This window comes from Aegilops tauschii, chromosome 1 (genome assembly GCF_002575655.3).
Source record: "Aegilops tauschii subsp. strangulata cultivar AL8/78 chromosome 1, Aet v6.0, whole genome shotgun sequence".
Classification (NCBI taxonomy): Eukaryota; Viridiplantae; Streptophyta; class Magnoliopsida; order Poales; family Poaceae; genus Aegilops; species Aegilops tauschii.
The window spans coordinates 346,802,926-346,819,806 of record NC_053035.3 but is presented as its reverse complement, the minus strand read 5'-3'; the positions used below and the strand labels follow the sequence as shown (position 1 = coordinate 346,819,806).

The 16,881-nt window shown below is 43.6% G+C and overlaps 1 long non-coding RNA gene across 3 annotated transcripts; it reads right to left on the bottom strand.

Annotated features, from left to right (window-relative positions):
• Positions 1-2,662, bottom strand: LOC109774091 (uncharacterized). 3 transcript variants are annotated; one of them, XR_005753400.3, is made up of 4 exons: positions 1,471-2,662; positions 1,270-1,368; positions 1,032-1,183; positions 1-382 (listed from the first exon to the last, which is right to left on the bottom strand). It is a non-coding gene; the product is annotated as an uncharacterized lncRNA (long non-coding RNA). The 3 variants fall into 3 exon arrangements; XR_006662192.1 differs by lacking the exon at positions 1,032-1,183 and having other exon boundaries at positions 1,471-2,617; XR_005753399.2 differs by lacking the exon at positions 1-382 and having other exon boundaries at positions 389-1,183; positions 1,471-2,640.
• Positions 2,663-16,881: the final 14,219 nt, after the last annotated feature.

The window sequence follows — 16,881 nt, the reverse complement described above, 5'->3', positions numbered from 1 at the left end:
TGATCTCAGCTGAAATAGTTTGCTATTCCATTGTAACTGTTGACAAATTTGAAGTTAAATACTGAGCTAAATTCGTACACTCAGATATAATCGCAACCTAACACCACACAGTAGGGGCTGACATAGATGAGAAGGCAACCAAGGACCTCATAGCATTGCAAGATGAGGGTCTCGACACAGTTGCCATCGGCTGCAGACGACGTCATCGGCAACACTTCATCTCCGTCGATGTCGTCTCAATGTCGGCACAGCGGGTCAACGATACCTAAGAGCTACTCAGCTCTGCTTCTCATAAAATGAGCTGCTACCATTCTAACTTAATTGTTGCAAGGAGCCATGAGTGATCCAATGCCGACAAATGAAAATTCCATTGCGAATGAAACTGCAAAAATCAGTAAAAAAATCACACTATGCATGTGCAGGCAGTTTATATCCAAGAGATTCAGTGGACAAAAAAAGCCAACATAAGAGAAATAAGCTCCATGGATAAATACATCAGAAGAGCAATCTTAAGATCAAATAGAATTATAATGCCATATAATCCATGTAGATATGTTACACCTACAATCAATAAGCACCATGGATAAATACATCAGAAGAGCCAGCATAAGATTAAATGTAGATTCTTCATCTTAGTTGTCCCAGAGTACAACATATTTGTCAGTGATACAATGCTAGTCTACTCGAAAAGTGAGCTTCAGTATTGATGTATTTGCTTGGAACTTGGAAGCAGAGAAAGAGGTCCTTTTGCCTCCAAGGCAGTAATGCTAGTTCAAAATTATTACCATGGCACACACTATAGAGAAAAGGACAACATCTCAAGGAGGGTTTTCATATTGCCGTGGTATTCCCTATTATGTTTAGTCTGCCAAAGATAGCTAGGTTCACTTCAAATACCTCTCTCTGTATGTTATGCAAGCAAGACTATCTTCAATTTATTTGCCTGTTATGTGAAGTGAGAACTCGGCAAAATCATTGCACATGTTTACGACCATGTGACATCAGTGAAATGAGAAGGACACGGCATTAACCTAGCAATGGAACAACATCACCCCCTTGCTACAGAATCCAAGATGGCTTGCTGAGTAGGGCTGCATTGGTGCTTATTGGCTAGTTCTTCCATTTTCAAATAAAGTTGCTTGTTCTTCTCCAGGTTTTCTGCTTAAAAAGGTGGACGGCCTTTCTAAAAGAACAATTATACATAGCAGATCAGGCCTAAGTAACTAAAAAGAAATTATATCTACAGAAACCATGTGATTGTATCAGTACCAGATTTGATTCAGCAGACACACTTGTTATGCCACTCCCCTTCCACCAAACAATCCATGCGCAATTGTGTTGTAGGGAACAATTCCAATCCCTAATTATCTGAGGTTTGTACAACCAATGAATCAGTTTCTTCACATGGTCAATCAATCAATGAAGGCCATCATCGATTATGGAAGCACGAGTTTGCAATGTCGAATTCACCTGTAGAGAGACCACAGAGACCAGTCCATCTCCACGGCAGAGATTGCGTGCACGGCATGAGCACGCCTGATGGTGTCGGGGCTCGTCACCGATAACCCAAATGTACCTGACATTCCCCTTCTATAGCAGCTTATTCATCTCACGAGTCCACAACAAATATAGCAAGGAATCACCCCAATTAAACAGAGGGATTCTCATGTATTGAAATTAACAGGATGGAGGGCTTAATCAAGAAAGGGGTGGGAGCTAAGAAGAGACTCTGTCCTCGATGGAGATGGTGATGTGGTCGACGCCGAGGGGGCGCATGCTGGCCTTGAACCTGGCACGCACATACTCCGACCGGCGGCAGATGGCACTCCTCTTGTGCGTGTCCGCTGGCTTCCGAAATCTGCGGCCAGCTGCACCTATTCTCACGGCAACTGGTTCAGCGCCTGGGCCAATCAATCTTCCCACACCCAAGGACGCAAAGATAGCGTGGGCCAATCGCCGCTGTAGCCGCCCGCGATGCACCACATGTGAGTAATTCTTGGGAGCTTAGTAACTACTAGTTAAATGTGTGAACCAAACCACTCTGTGATGTGGGAGTCTGATTGCTTGTGCTGCGGGCGATTTGCCTGAGTACAATTAAGTTATAAAGCTATGTTTTTCTCCTAAATAAAGTCCAAGCAACAGGAGAAGCGTGTTTTCTTATTCGCATCTTAAGTGTTGGTTCCTTCAAATCACTAATTCAGGGACACCTCTTACAAAGGTCATTCACACTTTCTCTCGTGTCAAGGCCCGGTTCTTTTATCCTTTTCTGTAGATTTTTTTAAATATTTTATCTATTAAATCGTCCATCCAAATCACGAACTGTTTTCGCCATTCAATTTCTCGTTTGAAATCTTTAAAACTAGATCCCATGTAAATAGGTTTCAACGAACTTTTTTTTTTCATGAATACACTCAACAAATACCCTGAATCGAAAAAAAGGGGAAAAAAGGAAAACAAAAAAAAAGACCAAAAGCAGGAAAAAAACATGAATCCGAAAGCATAGTTCTGCTTCTCACTTTTTTGAGGGAAACACAGTTATGTTTTTGCCTTTTCAAAAAGCACAGTTGTGATTCTCACGGAAGCACAGTTGTGCTTTCCCCTTTTTTCGGAAGCACAATTATGCTTCTTGTGGAGCACACGCTGGACTTCTTGCAGAAGCACACCTGCGCCTTTTCTTTTTTGGGAAGCACATGTTGTGCTTCTTACGTGAAAGCACTGTCTCCCAAAAAAATTAAAAATATTTCACAAAAACCTAGGGGAAACCAAGCAAAGGAAGAAAACAAACGCGTGCGGAAAAAATTCACGAAGATGCACCCAGCGCGCGACACGTGGCGGTGGTTGGGTGCACCGCTTGACGCGGTCTCGGACCCAAGAAAGTGATTGTTGCGGGACCCCTCTGGGGGTGGGGTGGGGGGGGGGGGGTAGGGGGGAGCCTTGATGAGTTTCTCCCTTCATTCCTTTCGTTAACCGTAGATGTCGTTCACATCTTTTGTACCTATACTTTCTATAGGGCTGGCCCATGTGGGTCTTTTTTCATCGTTTTTTGGAACTTTCTAAAAGTTTTCTATCAGTTTTTTCTAGGGCGATTTTTCTCTTGTTTCATCAGGGAATATTTATTTTTTTCCTTTCATTGTTTTCTATTTTTTTAGTTTTTCATGTTTTTTCCTTTTTCCTTTTCTCTTTTTTGTATTCTTTTTTAAAGGTTTTTCACGAATTTAAAAAATCAGAAATTGTTTTTCATCAAAATTTATGAAGTCATGAATTACAATTTTGAAAAATATTCAAATGTCTACAAATTTTAAAAATGAATTCTAAAATATTCACATGTTCTCTTTTTCCAAAAGTTCACGAATTTGAACAAAATGTGTGAATTGGAGAAATGAATGAAAGAAACGAAAAAGGAAAAAGAAATAGAAAAAAACAACAAAAAGAACAAAACAAACCAAGTAGAAGCGGCATAGAAATTAAAAAAAAAATCAAAACCAAGTACAACCAGCATAGAAACACAGAAGAAAGAAAAACCTAGGAAATAACTGCCAAAGCTTATGGAAGCTTCCCAAAACCGAAACTTTGTAACATGATTAGATGGACCGACTCATCTAAAAACGTTGTGTGCACCCAACACAGATATTGAACTAACTGGCGCATAAACGCTGAATAGAAAATTTGTGATACATATCAGTTGCGCGATTCCTATTTCGCATAAACGATACAGGGCACCCATAAACGATTGTATGGTCGGTCCAAGTAAGACCTCCAGTTTTGGGACGCATCCAGATGCTTCTAGCCAATGTGTTTGTTAGCAGGTTTTTCTTCGTTTTTTTTCTTCTTTTTCACCTTTTCCTTTTCAAAATTTCCTTCTCATTATTTGTTTTCTCTACTAATTCGCATTTTTTCAAATTCAGCAAACAAATTTCATATTCCATAAAAAATCAAATTCAAGAATATTTTTGAATCCGCAAACTTTATTCGAATTTATGAATATTTAGATTTTTTTATTCTTACTGTATTCATGAAATTTACTCAAATTCACAAATGATTTCAATTTTTTTATTTTTTTTTACCTTTTTCAAGCTCCTGATGTTTTTACAAATTATTTTTTTCTAAAATTCATGAAGTTTTAAAATTGTTTGCCATTTTTATTCAAAATCCCTGAACTCTATTATAACTATATATTTTAAATATTTTGAGCTTTTTAAAAATTCACATTTAAAAAAATGGAACTTTTTTAATCCACAATTTTTGTTTAAAAGTGCGTTTTTATATTCATAAAACTGAGGAGATGGTTTTTCTCCAAGACCACTACTTGTTTCTTCCAGACAAGCAAGTGAGCGAGCCAGTGAACGATCGGGCGTGCCTATGTATCGCTTGGAGCGAGACCTTTCACGCGTTCGCATCAGACGCCTCCCAAAATGGGCTGGCCCAGCACGCGAAAGGCCACATACCACCGGCTCATTTTGTCTGTTTTTATTCTCTCTTTTTTGTTTGTTTGTAATTCCAAATATTGTAATTATAATTACACTATCTTTTTATTATATATTACAATAAAAACACTGTACAAAAAACATTTGAAAAAATGCTAACTAAGCATTTGAAAAAATGTTAAATGTGTAGATAGAACATGTTTCTCGTGTATAAGAAAAAATGTATACAAATAATGTACAATGTGTGTGAAAAAAGTTAATCTTGTATTTTTGAAATGGTAATCAAGCATTTAAAAATGTTAATCAAGTATTTGAAAAGGTTAATCAAGCGTTTGAAATATGTTATATGTCCATAGAAAAAATGTTTGTCATGTATACGAAAAACATATACAAAAAATAGAATGTGTATGAAAAATTGTTGATCATGTATTTAAAAAAAATAAACATATATGAACAAACATTACTAGCTTATACAAAAAATCTACAACGTACATTGAACAAACTTATACATAAAAAATATATTTTTAAACTTTAGTTAGTATGTATTAAAAAATGTTAAACATGTATATAAAAATGTTCCCGATGTATACGAAAAGTGTACATTTTGGGTGAAAAATGTTTGTTGTCTTTAAAAAAATGTTCACCATGTCTTGAAAAATATTCATCATGCATTAAAAAAATGTTAAATTTTTTATTTACAAATGTTAATATTGTATTAAAAGTTTATTAGATATATACCAAAAATGTATTTGAGCTGACACTAGGACCCGAGTTCTTATTATCTTGATCCAAGACTGGGCGTACCAACCTCTCGATAGGCACGTGGGGGCGGGGGAGGGGGCATGGGCCTCTCTATCAACATACTACATGAACCTCAAACATGTCCAAGGGCCACATAATTTGAACTTCCCATTTGGCATATGCATCGTTGCATGTTGCATGTTTATTATCATGTTGCGGATGAGCAAAGTATTATGATGATGATGATGTGGATGTTATGAATGGTCGTTATATACATATAGGAATGTGGAGTGGTAGGGGTTATCTTGCAGGACTAGCCCCTTGCCCAGGATACATTGATTAGCTCCGACTGGGAGCTTTGGCCGGACTCACGATTCGAGAACAACATAGTTAGGTGACTTATTGGACTTATTTGCAGCGATGGCGAAGCGTCATGGGCTATCTCACTCTGCGAAACACACAACTTTTAGTGTGTCCATGGAAGACATCAAGAGCGATAGTCATGTGTTAGGGTATAGGGGTACACCCTTGAAAATCTATTCGACTAGCCATGCCTATGGTTATAGACGACTTGAATATTTTGTACGAGATCGTAGAACAAATTCAGCAATTGCCAACTTAGGTGTGACTGCTTATGGTGTCATACACCGGGGGTGGCTCATTCAGAAGAGCATGGCCCTAGGCCTTGCCGGGGGCCACAAAGGCCCAAGGCCGAGTGAAACCCTGAGGATAGCGTCAAGGACCTTTCTACTGCCCAAGACAGAGATCAAAGGCGCCCTAGACCTAGACCTCCTCCATCTATATAAGGGGAGGTCAGGATGCTTTCGCCCCATCTAATCTCAGATAGCAACTCTCGGCTGCAACATCAAACACCATTGTAAAACCCCTTGCATGAGGTATCCCTCCACCATGAAATATCAAAAGTAAGCAGGATGTATGGTATTACTCTTCGTAGTCCCGAACCTGGGTAAAACCTTTGTGCGACCTCCGATCCGAGACTTCCAACTGCACTTGGACCCCTACCGAAGGATCTGATGGTATTTCGCACCGTTAGCAAAAGCAAAATATGATTAAGTGCATGATTGCACTTTCAACGACACCAATGGAACCATGGCCCGTTCGCCGCTCCACCTTCCGGGATGAGCATGGTGTCACATGCGGCGCCACGTCTCCATGATCGGGCGATTAAGCTAGTTGATCCTGTGGCGCAAACACAATTACTCTTCTGTTGGATCACGTAGCCCCTCCGTTGGATTACGTTGCTCTGCCCTTGGATTACTTGAGTCATTTCTGGGTTTACTTGGCTGCTCCGCAACCTTTTTTGTTCAAACAAAAGCGCTTAGTTTAGCCTTTGTTTCCTCTGTGCTGCATCTTTGGTTGAAGCGAAGCTCGCTCTCAGACGAGCTAGGATACGAATCGCTAATATAGGAAGAATCATTGTATAAGAAACTGCACAACAAAGCACATTATATGGCAGGTGAAGAACCCGAATGTGTACTGCTCATGGAAGGGGTCAGGAATCAACTTGATTTTTAGAAGGGTCCCTAGTGTGATGCGTTCAAAAGCATCCAAAAATTTGTTAGTCAACCATGGATTGCACACCCTCTTAGAAAGAAACTCCTCAACCATCACAAGGATCCTCCCCGGATCGAGATAACCAAGCACCTTGGCCGCCATCCGGTAGGATCAAGCCCTGAAGGAAGGGTCCAACCACTGGATCAAGCAAGCACATGCTCTAGAGCAGAGCGACCAAAATCGATGGCGGTCGAATCAAAAGATCGCTCCGACTCCAGCCGTGCGCTACATCGATGATGAACAATACATTGGTTGTTGAGCCTAGCGTGGGGGAGGGGAGCTCACCCTCCACCGCCTACATCTATTGGGGGTGATGGACGCGAGCGTAGGGGAGAATGATGGAGGCATGGGCCCCAATGAGCACTGAGCCCCAGATTTGCCCCGACAGCTCCACCATGCCACCTCGATCAGCCTATGAGGCAGACACTCGAAGCCTTGACCACCTCGCTCACAAGGAGGCATGCATGACCATCGCTGAGGAGGAGGTTCTTGCCTTTGCCTCTATGAGCGCCAGCACCTACGGCTCCACCTCTTTTACGTAGTGGCATGCCGACTCTAACGCACTGATGCATGACCATGAAGCAGCCTCACCAAAGTCTGACCGTGCCCAGGGGCACCCGTGCGGACCCCTGTTGACGGTGTCCTAGGCTAGGGGGTACTAACCTAGTCGGCCCATGTTCCTTGGTGAAAGATCGTGGATGTCGCCTAGAGGGGGGGGGTGAATAGGCGCTTTAAAATAATTACGGTTTAGGCTTGAACAAATGCGGAATAAACCTAGCGGTTAATTTGACAAGCACAAAATCTACAACAACTAGGCTCACCTATGTGCACCAACAACTTATGCTAAGCAAGATAAACAACTAAGTGATAGCAAGATACATGACAAGAAACAATATGGCTATCACAAAGTAAAGTGCATAAGTAAAGGGTTCGGGTAAGAGATAACCGAGGCACGCGGAGACGACGATGTATCCCGAAGTTCACACCCTTGCGGATGCTAATCTCTGTTTGGAGCGGTGTGGAGGCACAATGCTCCCCAAGAAGCCACTAGGGCCACCGTAATCTCCTCACACCCTCGCACAATGCAAGATGCCGTGATTCCACTAAGGGACCCTTGAGGGCGGTCACCGAACCCGTACAAATGGCAACCCTTGGGGGCGGTCACCGAACCCGTACACTTTGGCAACCCTTGGGGGCGGTCACCGGTACCCGTCAAATTGCTCGGGGCGATCTCCACAACCTAATTGGAGACCCCGACGCTTGCCCGGAGCTTTACACCACAATGATTGAGCTCCGAACACCACCAACCGTCTAGGGCGCCCAAGCACCCAAGAGGAACAAGCTCAAGGGCACCAAGCACCCAAGAGTAATAAGCTTCTCAACTTGTAACTTCCACGTATCACCGTGGAGAACTCAAACCGATGCACCAAATGCAATGGCAAGGGCACACGGAGTGCCCAAATCCTTCTCTCTCAAATCCCACCGAAGCAACTAATGCTAGGGAGGAAGATGAGAGGAAGAACAAGAAGGAGAACACCAAGAACTCCAAGATCTAGATCCAATGGGTTCCCCTCACATAGAGGAGAAAGTGATTGGTGGAAATGTGGATCTAGATCTCCTCTCTCTTTTCCCTCAAAAACTAGCAATAATCCATGGAGGGATTGAGAGTTAGCAAGCTCGAAGAAGGTCAACAATGGGGGAAGAACACGAGCTCAAAGGATAAGGTTCATTGGGGAAGAAGACATCCTTATATAGTGGGGGAACAATCCAACCGTTACCCCCCACACCAGCCCCGCAGAGAGCGGTACTACCGCTTGGCCAGCGGTACTACCGCTCCCCCCCCCCCGCGGTACTGCCGCTGGGGCCAGAGCGGTACTACCGCGGTGGTTAGGGCGGTACTACCGCATACGAGCGGTACTATGGCCCCCACTGCCGCGGCTAGTACCGTAAAACCCGACACGAAAAAGACCCCTCGAATCAAGGCGGTACTAGCACGAGACTGCAGCGGTACTACGGCTGGGGGCTACCAGCGGTAGTACCGCTCTGGAGCGGTACTACCGCTCCAGAGCGGTACTACCGCTTGTAGCACCCAAGAAGTACTACCGCTCCGGCCCGCGGTACTACTGCTGAGACCAAAACTGTCATAACTTCTGCATATGAGCTCCGAATTGAGCAAACTCAAGCTTGTTGGATACAAGACGATGAGTAGCATCAAAACAGCCGACAAGTTATAGTAAGAAGAGGCAAGGGAGGTATGCCAACAAATAGAGGAGTGAAACCTCCAACCGAGAAGAACCGGCATAACCTTCCAACATCGAAAACATCATATAAGATGCGAGTGAACTCCGTTTTCGATGAACTCGAGCTTTCATCAAGATGACCATAAGCTCCAAAACTCACAAAGAGAAAAACCAAACAAGAACCAAGAAAGATGATGCAAGGATGCAATGGTTTGAGCTCTCTACGAATGATACGATCAAGCTACTCATCGAGAGCCCCCCTTGATAGTACGACAATCGATCCTATAACCCGGTCTCCCAACTACCATCATGAGACCGGTAAAATAGAAAACCTATCAAGGGCAAACCTTTGCCTTGCACATGGTCCACTTGAGCTAGATGATGACGATCTTGACTCCCTCAAGTTGGACCACCTTTCTTGGTTGCGTTGGCTCGATGAAGACTAGTTGATTGCTCCCCCATACTCCACTATGGGTGAGCCACTCTTCCGCACATCTTCACAAGTCCATTGTCACCACAATGGACGGCAAGCTTCAAGCATTTGATCTCTTCATGATGCTTCACTTGAAATTGCACACCGCAACCTAACCCCACAAAGAACTCTCACGAAGATCATGGGTTAGTACACAAAGCGTAATTGACAATGCTTACCACACCATGGGATCGCTTGATCCCTCTCGGTACATCTTCTACGCTTTGTGAGTTGATCAAGTTGATTCACTCTTGACTTAGTCTTGATCAACCTTGAATCTTTTCAACTCTCTTCATTTGGATGATGTCTTGAAGATATACATGAATGATCACACAATCTTCTTCTCCAAGACATGCTTGCAATAAGCTCAACTCTCACATGACCAATCTTTGGATAATTCCTTAAAAACACCTTGGTCACCACATAAACTCCTTGAAACCAACACATGAACTTCAAGAAATGCCTATGGACAAATCCTTGAAATATAACTCAAGGCAACCATTAGTCCATAGAGATTGTCATCAATTACCAAAACCAAACATGGGGGCACCGCATGTTCTTTCACTTGGGCTGGGTCGGAGGGCCCTCATTCCCCTCAAGATGGACTCTGGAAGCCGCACGCTGGGGCGAGATCGACTACATCTGCCGAAGACTTGACATGTACTCCAAGACTTCTCCTACCGCCTCCACGCCTAGATACCAACCTTGTAACCCTAGATATCCTTCCTGGTGTGTATATAAGCCATAAGGTTAAGCACGTAGAGGGGACTTCAAGACAATCTCATTCACCTAGCCCTAGAGTAAGAACACATCTTACGATCTCGAGGTAGATCAACTCTGTACTTGTTACATCTCCATCAATATAAACAAGAGCACGTCGTAGGGTTTTACCTCCATCAAGAGGGCCCGGACCTGGGTAAACATTGTCTCCTTGTTCCCGTTACCATCTGTCTGAGATCCATATACCGGGGCCCCCTACCCCGAGGTCTGCCAGTTTTTACACCGACATTGGTGCTTTCTTGAGAGTTTCGCTATGAGATCGGCAAAGGATTGATGGGATCGATGGTCAATGACTCTAATCTCATGACAAAGTCCCCATGCCTGAAGCTTCGGTCACGAAGACGCCCTTCCTCCTTCACAAGTCAGAGGCAATCCGTGACTCCTCCTCGGCCCCGGCCGAACCCCCTTTCAAGGGAGAAGGGTCGATGTACATCTTGGAAAACGATTCAGACGACGACCGACTAGACGCGACCGATGAATCTGATCTTCAAATCAGTCTGGTTGATTTGACGACCATGTTGGGGAACGTAGTAATTTCAAAATTTTCCTACACACACAGGATCATGGTGATGCACAGCAACGAGAGGGGAGAGTGTGTCCACGTACCCTCGTAGACCGAAAGCGGAAGCGTTAGCACAACGCGGTTGATGTAGTCGTACGTCTTCACGATCCGACCGATCCAAGTACCGAACGCACGACACCTCCGAGTTCAGCACACATTCAGCTCGATGATGTCCCGCGAGCTCCGATCCAGCAAAGCTTCGCCGGAGAGTTTCGTCAGCATGACGGCGTGATGACGGTGATGATGATGCTACCGACGCAGGGCTTCGCCTAATCACCGCTACAATATGATCGAGGTGGATTATGGTGGGAGGGGGCGCTGCACACGGCTGGGAGAGATCAACAGATCAACTTGTGTGTCTAGAGGTGCCCCCTGGCCCCGTATATAAAGGAGCAAGGGGGGAGGCCGGCCGCCCCCTGTAGGGCGCGCCAGGAGGAGGAGTCCTCCTCCTAGTAGGAGTATGACTCCCCACTTTCCTACTCCTACTAGGAGGGGGAAAGGAAGGGGGAGAGGGAGAAGGAAAGGGGGGCGCCGCCCCCCCTCTCCTAGTCCAATTCGGACCAGAGGGGGAGGGGCGCGCGGCCTGCCCTAGTCCAGCCCTCTCTCTCTCCACTAAGGCCCATAAGGCCCACTATTTCTCCGGGGGGGGGGGGGGGGTTCCGGTAACCCTCCGTCACTCCGGTTTTCTCCGAAACTACCCGGAACACTTCTGGTGTCCGAATATAGTCGTCCAATATATCAATCTTTACGTCTTGACCATTTTGAGACTCCTCATCATGTCCGTGATCATATCCGGGACCCCGAACTACCTTCGGTACATCAAAACACAAAAACTCATAATACCGATTGTCACCGAACTTTAAGCGTGCGGACCCTACGGGTTCGGGAACTATGTAGACATGACCGAGACACGTCTCCGGCCAATAACCAATACCAGAACCTGGATGCTCATATTGGCTCCCACATATTCTACGAAGATCTTTATCGGTCAAACCGCATAACAACATACGTTGTTCCCTTTGTCATCGGTATGTTACTTGCCCGAGATTCGACCGTCGGTATCTCAATACCTTGCTCAATCTCGTTACCGGCAAGTCTCTTTACTCGTTACGTAACGCATCATACCGCAACTAACTCATTAGTCACATTGCTTGCAAGGCTTATTGTGATGTGCATTACCGAGAGGGCCCAGAGATACCTCTCCGACAATCGGAGTGACAAATCCTAATCTCGATCTATGCCAACTCAACAAGTACCATCGGAGACACCTGTAGAGCACCTTTATAATCACCCAGTTACGTTGTGACGTTTGGTAGCACACAAAGTGTTCCTCCGGTAATCGGGAGTTGCATAATCTCATAGTCATAGGAACATGTATAAGTCATGAAGAAAGCAATAGCATTAAACTAAACGATCAAGTACTAAGCTAACAGAATGGGTCAAGTCAATCACATCATTCTCCTAATGATGTGATCCCGTTAATCAAATGGCAACTCATGTCTATGGTTTAGGAAACTCAACCATCTTTGATTAACGAGCTAGTCAAGTAGAGGCATACTAGTGATACTATGTTTGTCTATGTATTCACACATGTATTATGTTTCCCGGTTAATAAAATTCTAGGATGAATAATAAACATTTATCATGATATGAGGAAATAAATAATAACTTTATTATTGCCTCTAGGGCATATTTCCTTCAGTCTCCCACTTGCACTAGAGTCAATAATGTAGATTACACAGTGATGATTCTAACACCCATGGAGTTTTGGTGCTGATCATCTTTTGCTCGTGGAAGAGGCTTAGTCAACGGGTCTGCAACATTCAGATCCGTATGTATCTTGCAAATCTCTATGTGTCCCACCTGGACTTGATCCCGGATGGAATTGAAGCGTCTCTTGATGTGCTTGGTTCTCTTGTGAAATCTGGATTCCTTTGCCAAGGCAATTGCACCAGTATTGTCACAAAGATTTTCATTGGTCCTGATGCACTAGGTATGACACCTAGATCGGATATGAACTCCTTCATCCAGACTCCTTCATTTGCTGCTTCCGAAGCAGCTATGTACTCCGCTTCACACGTAGATCCCGCCACGACGCTTTGTTTAGAACTGCACCAACTGACAGCTCCACCATTCAATGTAAACACGTATCTGGTTTGCGATTTAGAATCGTCCGGATCAGTGTCAAAGCTTGCATTGACGTAACCATTTACGACTAGCTCTTTGTCACCTCCATAAACGAGAAACATATCCTTAGTCCTTTTCAGGTATTTCAGGATGTTCTTGACCGCTGTCCAGTGATCCACTCCTGGATTACTTTGGTACCTCCTGCTAAGCTAATAGAAAGGCACACATCAGGTCTGGCACACAACATTGCGTACATGATAGAGCCTATGGCTGAAGCATAGGGAACATCTTTCATTTTCTCTCTATCTTCTGCAGTGGTCGGGCATTGAGTCTGACTCAATTTCACACCTTGTAACACATGCAAGAACCCTTTCTTTGCTTGATCCATTTTGAACTTTTCCAAAACTTTGTCAAGGTATGTGCTTTGTGAAAGTCCTATCAAGCGTCTTGATCTATCTCTATAGATCTTGATGCCCAATATGTAAGCAGCTTCACCGAGGTCTTTCATTGAAAAACTCTTATTCAAGTATCCCTTTATGCTATCCAGAAATTCTATATCATTTCCAATCAGCAATATGTCATCCACATATAATATCAGAAATGCTACAGAGCTCCCACTCACTTTCTTGTAAATGCAGGCTTCTCCAAAAGTCTGTATAAATCCATATGCTTTGATCACACTATCAGAACGTTTATTCCAACTCCGAGAGACTTGCACCAGTCCATAAATGGATCGCTGGAGCTTGCACACTTTGTTAGCTCCCTTTGGATCTACAAAACCTTCCGGTTGCATCATATACAACTCTTCTTCTAGAAATCCATTCAGGAATGCAGTTTTGACATCCATTTGCCAAATTTCATAATCATAAAATGCGGCAATTGCTAACATGATTCGAACAGGCTTAAGCATCGCTACGGGTGAGGAAGTCTCATCGTAGTCAACACCTTGAACTTGTCGAAAACCTTTCGCAACAAGTCGAGCTTTGTAGACAGTAACATTACCGTCAGCGTCAGTCTTCTTCTTGAAGATCCATTTATTCTCTATGGCTTGCCGATCATCGGGCAAGTCAACCAAAGTCCACACTTTGTTCTCATACATGGATCCCATCTCAGATTTCATGGCCTCAAGCCATTTTGCGGAATCTGGGCTCACCATCGCTTCTTCACAGTTCGTAGGTTCGCCTTGGTCAAGCAACATGAACTCCAGAATAGGATTACCGTACCACTCTGGTGCGGATCTTACTCTTGTTGACCTACGAGGTTCGGTAGTAACTTCATCTGAAGTTACATGATCATCATCATTAGCTTCCTCACTAATTGGTGTAGGAGTCACAGGAACAGATTTCTGTGAAGAACTACTTTCCAATAAGGGAGCAGGTACAGTTACCTCATCAAGTTCTCCTTTCCTCCCACTCACTTCTTTCGGGAGAAACTCCTTCTCTAGAAAGGATCTATTCTTAGCAACGAATGTCTTGCCTTCGGATCTGTGATAGAAGGTGTACCCAACAGTTTCCTTTGGGTATCCTATGAAGACACATTTCTCCAATTTGGGTTCGAGCTTATCAGGTTGAAGCTTTTTCACATAAGCATCGCAGCCCCAAACTTTAAGAAACGACAACTTTGGTTTCTTGCCAAACCACAGTTCATAAGGCGTCGTCTCAACGGATTTCGATGGTGCCCTATTTAACGTGAATGCAATCGTCTCTAAAGCATAACCCCAAAATGACAGCGGTAAATTAGTAAGAGACATCATAGATCGCACCATATCTAGTAAAGTACGATTACGACATTCGGACACACCATTACGTTGTGGTGTTCCGGGTGGCGTGAGTTGCGAAACTATTCCGCATTGTTTCAAATGTAGACCAAACTCGTAACTCAAATATTCTCCTCCACGATCAGTTCGTAGAAATTTTACTTTCTTGTTACGATGATTTTCCACTTCACTCTGAAATTCTTTGAACTTTTAAAATGTTTCAGACTTATGTTTCATTAAGTAGATATACCCATATCTGCTTAAATCATCTGACAAGGTGAGAAAATAAAGATACCCGCCGCGAGCCTCAATATTCATTGGACCACATACATCAGTATGTATGATTTCCAACAAATCTGTTGCTCGCTTCATTGTTCCGGAGAACGGCCTTTTAGTCATCTTGCCCATGAGGCATGGTTCGCAAGTACCAAGTGATTCATAATCAAGTGATTCCAAAAGTCCATCAGTATGGAGTTTCTTCATGTGCTTTACACCAATATGACCCAAACGGCAGTGCCACAAATAAGTTGCACTATCATTATCAACTCTGCATCTTTTGGCTTCAACATTATGAATATGTGTATCACTACTATCGAGATTCATCACAAATAGACCACTCTTCAAGGGTGCATGACCATAAAAGATATTACTCATATAAATAGAACAACCATTATTCTCAGATTTAAATGAATAACCGTCTCGCATAAAACAAGATCCAGATATAATGTTCATGCTTAACGCTGGCACCAAATAACAATTATTTAGGTCTAAAACTAATCCCGAAGTAGATGTAGAGGTAGCGTGCCGACGGCGATCACATCGACTTTGGAACCATTTCCCACGCGCATCGTCACCTCGTCCTTAGCCAGTCTTCGCTTAATCCGTAGTCCCTGTTTTGAGTTGCAAATATTAGCAACAGAACCAGTATCAAATACCCAGGTGCTACTGCGAGCATTAGTAAGGTACACACAAATAACATGTATATCACATATACCTTTGTTCACCTTGCCATCCTTCTTATCCGCCAAATACTTGGGGCAGTTCCGCTTCCAGTGACCAGTCTGTTTGCAGTAGAAGCACTCAGTCTCAGGCTTAGGTCCAGACTTGGGTTTCTTCTCTTGAGCAGCAACTTGTTTTCTGTTCTTCTTGAAGTTCCCCTTCTTCTTCCCTTTACCCTTTTTCTTGAAACTGGTGGTCTTGTTGACCATCAACACTTGATGCTCCTTCTTGATTTCTACCTCCGCAGCCTTTAGCATTGCGAAGAGCTCGGGAATTGTCTTATCCATCCCTTGCATATTATAGTTCATCACGAAGCTCTTGTAGCTTGGTGGCAGTGATTGAAGAATTCTGTCAATGACACTATTATCCGGAAGATTAACTCCCAGTTGAATCAAGTGATTGTTATACCCAGACATTTTGAGTATATGTTCACTGACAGAACTATTCTCCTCCATTTTGCATCTGTAGAACTTATTGGAGACTTCATATCCCTCAATCCGGGCATTTGCTTGAAATATTAGCTTCAACTCCTGGAACATCTCATATGCTCCACGACGTTCAAAACGTCGTTGAAGCCGTAAAGCATGGCACACTGAACTATCGAGTAGTCATCAGCTTTGCTCTGCCAAACGTTCTTAACGTCGTCAGTTGCATCTGCAGCAGGCCTGGCACCCAGCAGTGCTTCCAGGACGTAATTCTTCTGTGCAGCAATGAGGATAATCCTCAAGTTACGGACCCAGTCCGTGTAATTGCTACCATCATCTTTCAACTTTGATTTCTCAAGGAACGCATTAAAATTCAACGAAACAACAGCACAGGCCATCTATCTACAACAACATAGACAAGCAAAATACTATCAGGTACTAAGTTCATGATAAATTTAAGTTCAATTAATCATTTTACTTAAGAACTCCCACTTAGATAGACATCCCTCTAATCATCTAAGTGATCATGTGATCCATATCAACTAAACCATAACTGATCATCACGAGAAATGGAGTAGTTTTCAATGGTGAACATCACTATGTTGATCATATCTACTATATGATTCACGCTCGACCTTTCGGTCTCAGTGTTCCGAGGCCATATCTGCATATGCTAGGCTCGTCAAGTTTAACCCGAGTATTCTGCGTGTGTAAAACTGTCTTACACCCGTTGTAGATGAACGCTGAGCTTATCACACCCGATCATCACGTGGTGTCTCG